The following is a 5,085-nucleotide window of genomic DNA, read 5'->3' as shown; positions in this document are numbered from 1 at the left end:
GGGAGGGAGGGAGGGAGGGAGGGAGGGAGGGAGGGGCTGACATCTCAGGTGAGCGTACAAGACTGCTTCTCTAGCCACTCTTTCTTAAACCTTGTTGAAGGTCTACTGCAGGTGACAGCTTCGCCCGTCACACACCCACATGATTTTTAAGATCTATCTTATTAATCAACTCAAATTCCTGATTTTTGAAATTATTTAAAAGATTTCTCTGTGCAATGAAGTCATGAAATAATGCACAGTTACTCTCATTTGTTTCAGTTAGGTTTTGTTTTATTAAGAAATTCATTGGGTTTTTCTGTTTTTTATTTTTTTGGTTTGTTTGTTTGGTCAGGTTCCTTGTGTGGTTGTCTTTTTAAAGAGAGTTATAGAGGTATAGGTCCAAAGCATACAATTACCCATATATAATATACTATGCTATATATGTGTTTTATATATATATACACATATATATCATATAGTATATATTATAATAAAGAGCTGTTATATATTAATACAATTGTCCAACCATTACCCACTCTAAGTTTAGATGATTTGTGATTCATTTAAAAAAAAATCCACTGTGATGAGCAGTAACGGACTATTCTCTAGTACCTCCATATCTTCAAGCTCTAAGAAATTATAAGTCTGTGTTTCATGTCTATGGAATGTCCCACTCTGGACAATGAATATAAATTGGACTATATAATACATGGCCTTTGATGACTGGTTTCTTTTACTCACCGTAAGTTTTGATGCTTCAATAGTGTGGCAGTGTGTATCAGTGCTTCATGCTTTATGTTGAAGCGTAATATCCTAATATATTCATATATCATATGCATTACATTTTATCTTTCCACTCATAAATTGTTGGATATGTTAGTTGTTTCCATTCGAAGTATGTCTGTCTGTGGTGGTGGTGAATTTTGATTGTCAATTTAATTGCAGAATTGCCTAGGGTGTTCATGAAGTACTTTTGGGGTACATCTGATACATTTCCAGATGGGACTTAATGATGGGACTCAAATTATACAGAATGTGGGTACCACTATCCCATAACCTGGTGACTGGGTCCCAACTGAATAATAAAAGGAAAAAGGAAAAGGCAGATGAACGTCAGTGTTGTGTTTTGCTTTCTCTGCATGAAGTGCCCAGCCCACAATTCCACCACCGTGAACCTTGCCACACCTTTGCTGCTGTAATAAATGAGCCCCTTCCAACTGGGATCCCCTCTTACCCTTAAGTTGCGTCTATCAGGCATTTATTTTCATTTTCCTCTGGTCTGGACTCAGTCAAACATCATACTGCTTACTAAGTTTCAGCTCCTTATCAATAAATCAATAACCATGATATATTTTGTCATGTGATAATGTCATAGATAGTGCCAAGAACTTTATATGCATCATATCATGTAATAATTCTGAAAAGAAAAACACCTTAGAGAAGCTGGAGTGATGACTCAGTGACTAAGAGCACCTGTTGCTCTTGCAGAGGACCTGGGTTCAGTTCCTAGTACCCATATGGCGGCTCACAAGCATCTGTAGACTCCAGTTCCAGGAGATTTAATGCCCTTGTCTGGCTTCTGAGGGACAAGGAACACACACATAGTCATACATGCAGGCAAACACTCATACACATAAAATGTAAAAAGCAAACATTAAGAGAGATGCTTTTCTGTCCTTGATTTTTCTTAGTCAACGTACCAAGGAAAGGGGTTACCTCAAAAAGTAACCAAGGTCCCCCCAAAGTCCACCACCTCACATCTATGCCTCCTGCAGTTTTTCCTTGGCCCTTCACAACTGCTTCAACTCAGATTGTGAATATGGTTCTAACTTTCTGTTACAGGTCAAAAACGTACTTGACGGATTTTTTTTTTCATTTTGTACATTTCTTCTTCATCAAGCCAAACTATCAGAGAATTCCAACTATGACCGAGGAAACGGAGAACCATGTAGATGAGCACGTCGCTGAAAGTCAAAGGTTTGATTAGATTCATGGCTGTGTGATTCAGAAGCAACATGTTCCAAAGCAAATGGCTTATCTTGTCTGTCCCAGGCACCTCTCTCTCAAGTGAAGAGAAAAATGGGTCACACATACTTTGTCAGTCTTATAAGGAATAAACTTAAAGGTATAAAGCACATATTGGGGTGCCTGTCATGTTTCATGCCCTTGACAAATAATGGAAATACTTATTTTTAATATCAACTGCAATTTAAGATAGATCCTTTTAAAATTCAGTAGCGTTTAGTAACTTGACTGAGCCATCTCTAGGCTACATATCTATATATCTCTAAGCTATATATTACAACTACTGCTGACTCACAGAAATGGCCTGATATCAGGATGCACACACTAAGTTGCCTTGACAAATCACTATGGGAAATTTCTAAGAATGCATTTAGCAATTGGTTTTTCTTCCTTTCTTTCATAGATTGTAACATAAAACTTGAAATTCTCAACAGGACTGGGAAGTTTCAGAAGGAATACTTAAAATTGACTACAGGTAAGCCTCGGGCAGCTTGGCTTCTGCCCAGTTTCCTCTTATTAGTTAGATGTAAATACTCACTTAGCTTTCTCCGTTGGGGCTTAAAGCTCTTATAATAAGGTGAAATTAATTTCTCTAGATTGAGTTCCTAATAATAGCCATAGGTTTCTGTGCTCAATGATTGAATCAAGGTTAGATGAACATGACCCAGAGCCAAATTATGTTTACCAGGTTAAATTTATCCAGTAATCCAAAGATTACATTATGCTTGTAAATTTCCAAGCACTTAAATGTAAATTTAAGAATAGCAATTTAGAAACAATATTTTATCTCACTTAATACTGTATGGTCAAGATGACAATCATGGTGTTTTGCTAGTTACTCTGTCTCCCACATTTCTTTTTTGGTAGCAAAAAAATAACAATTTTTTATGAAATAAGACATTATTGTACAGAAACAGACTTTTCAGAGTCCTTATTTATCACTCTATTTTTCAAATTATATATGTAAGAAATCAAAGATGCTCTATAGCTGTTTCTACCAATAACATGTTTTTAAAATGTATTAGTGTAACATCTGTGTACTCATGCCATAGCACATGTGTGGAAGTCAGGGGACTACTTGTGGAACTGGTTCTCTTCTTCCACCTTTAGGTAGGTTTTATGGCTCAAGCTATGTGGGTTCTGGGCTTGCTCAGCAAGTGCCTTCATCCACTGAGCCTTTGTTTCCTGGCCTCCACCATGGGATTCCTGACTGGGTTTTAAGTAGCAAGGATAGGTTATTTTTGTGGAGTAGGCCCATTTAGGGAGTGGCCGGCAAGTCCCATCACTGTTATGCCACTGTGGCACACATAGGCACATCATGCCTATCAGGTTAGTGTCATAGTTCCTGGGGTTCACAGCTGGATAAGACCAGTGACTCCCTCAGCATCCTGAATAGCACCTCTAACACAATGACAGTGAATCAGCAAAGAAGCTTCCAGATCAGTTCTCTTGACTTCTCTATAACGTACAACCGAGGTTTGTGACGTCTTCAGCTATATGATCTTATCAACCAGTTCTGGTAGGCAAATAAGAGTCTGTGTTGTTTGGAGGCCTTTGGGGTCCCTCTGATCAATAACTCATAAGGAGGGACCCCACACCAGACACTGGAGGTTCTGTTTGATAAAAGTTTCTAGGAACAGATTTTTTCTAGCCATGCTGGGTATTTAAACACCACTCTCTTCTGGAACCTATCTACCCCTAGTATTTCTCCCCGCTACTTTCATATGACCTACATTCTAATTTCACCCATCTCTTAAGGCATCTCACTCCAAATGGCTTCTTCCTACTTTCCTGGCTTCTAGAGGAACTACAAATTGAACATGCATTAGAGATTCAAAGCTAGTAATACTATATGAAGGAGAACATGTGCTATTTTTTCTATGTCTAGTTTACCTCTATCAGTATAATGTTTTAACAGTAACATACACTTACCCGCGAATGTCATGATTTAATTTTTCTTTACAGCTTAGTGAAACTCCATTGTGTATATGCATCATGTTATCACCATCAGCCTTCAGACCTAGCTATGGTGAATAGAGTGGTGTGGTAATGAACGTGGACGAGCAAATATCTCTAATAGGATATGGTGTCTTTAAGGACGATGCCCCATCTGGCAGTTCCATTTCTAGCTTTTGTGCAAACACTGATTTCCATAGTAGCTTCATCAGTCTGCACTCCCATATATAGAGAATACATGTTCCCTTCCCCCCCATCTCGACAGCATTTGTTATTTGATTATTCCCTGATAGCCATTCTGATAGAATTTCAAGTACTGTTAATGTGCATTCCCTTGGTGACTAAGAATGTTGAAGACCTGTAAGGGATCTTAGTCCTTTGCATCTTATTTTGAGGATTCTCTGTTCATATCTTCAGCCCATTTTTATTAGGTTGGTTGTTTTGTTTTTTGAGCTCTTAGTGTTTTCTTGAGATTAATCTTCTGTCATGTGGACGGATGGCAAAGGTTTCCTCTCATTTCGTAGGCTGTCTTGTCACTGGAATGTTTCCTTTGCTCTGTGGAAACTTGTCCATTTCATGAGGTCCCATTTGTTAACTGTTGACCCTCTTTCCTGAGTGACCAGAGTTCTATTAGTAAAGCTTTGCCTAGACTTGTACGTTGTGACAACCTTCTCTTCTGGAAGTTTCAGAGTTTCATGTTTCTGTTGAAGTCTTTAATCCATATGTAGATGAACTTTTGTGTAGAGTGACTTTAAATGATTAAAATAGCTTTTCAACTAGGTGTCAGTCCATTAGCTACATCTGACTGTCCAATTAGGTTTTTGTTTGTTTATCAACTCTACACAGCAAGAGTCAGATGGAAGGAAAGACTCTCAATTTCTCAATTCCGTCTGTAAGATTGGTCTTATAGCAAAGCCTGTAGGACATTTTCTTGATTGAGGATTGATGTGGGAAGGCCCAGGTCACTGTGGGTAGTTGCAACCCTGTGCAGGTGGCCCTCAGTTATCTAAGAAAGCAGGCTGAGCAAGCTTGAGGAGCAAGCCAGTGAGCAGCATCCCTCCATGGCCTTATGATGAACAAGCCAGTGAGCAGCATCCCTCCATGGCCTTATGAGGAACAAGCCAG

General features: G+C 38.8%; 1 long non-coding RNA gene across 1 annotated transcript in view; it reads left to right on the top strand.

Moving 5' to 3' along the window:
- The window catches only part of LOC110303732, a 53,332-nt gene that overhangs the window by 24,670 nt on the left and 23,577 nt on the right, over nt 1-5,085 (top strand). Inside the window, exons 2-3 of the long non-coding RNA XR_002378953.1 lie at nt 1,822-1,956; nt 2,408-2,479. This is a non-coding gene — a long non-coding RNA (uncharacterized LOC110303732). The remainder of the gene's footprint in view (nt 1-1,821; nt 1,957-2,407; nt 2,480-5,085) is intronic.

Source organism: Mus caroli, chromosome 10 (assembly GCF_900094665.2).
Source record: "Mus caroli chromosome 10, CAROLI_EIJ_v1.1, whole genome shotgun sequence".
Lineage (NCBI taxonomy): Eukaryota > Metazoa > Chordata > Mammalia > Rodentia > Muridae > Mus > Mus caroli.
Note: the sequence above shows the minus strand (reverse complement) of the source record. Positions and strands in the feature narration are given on the sequence as shown.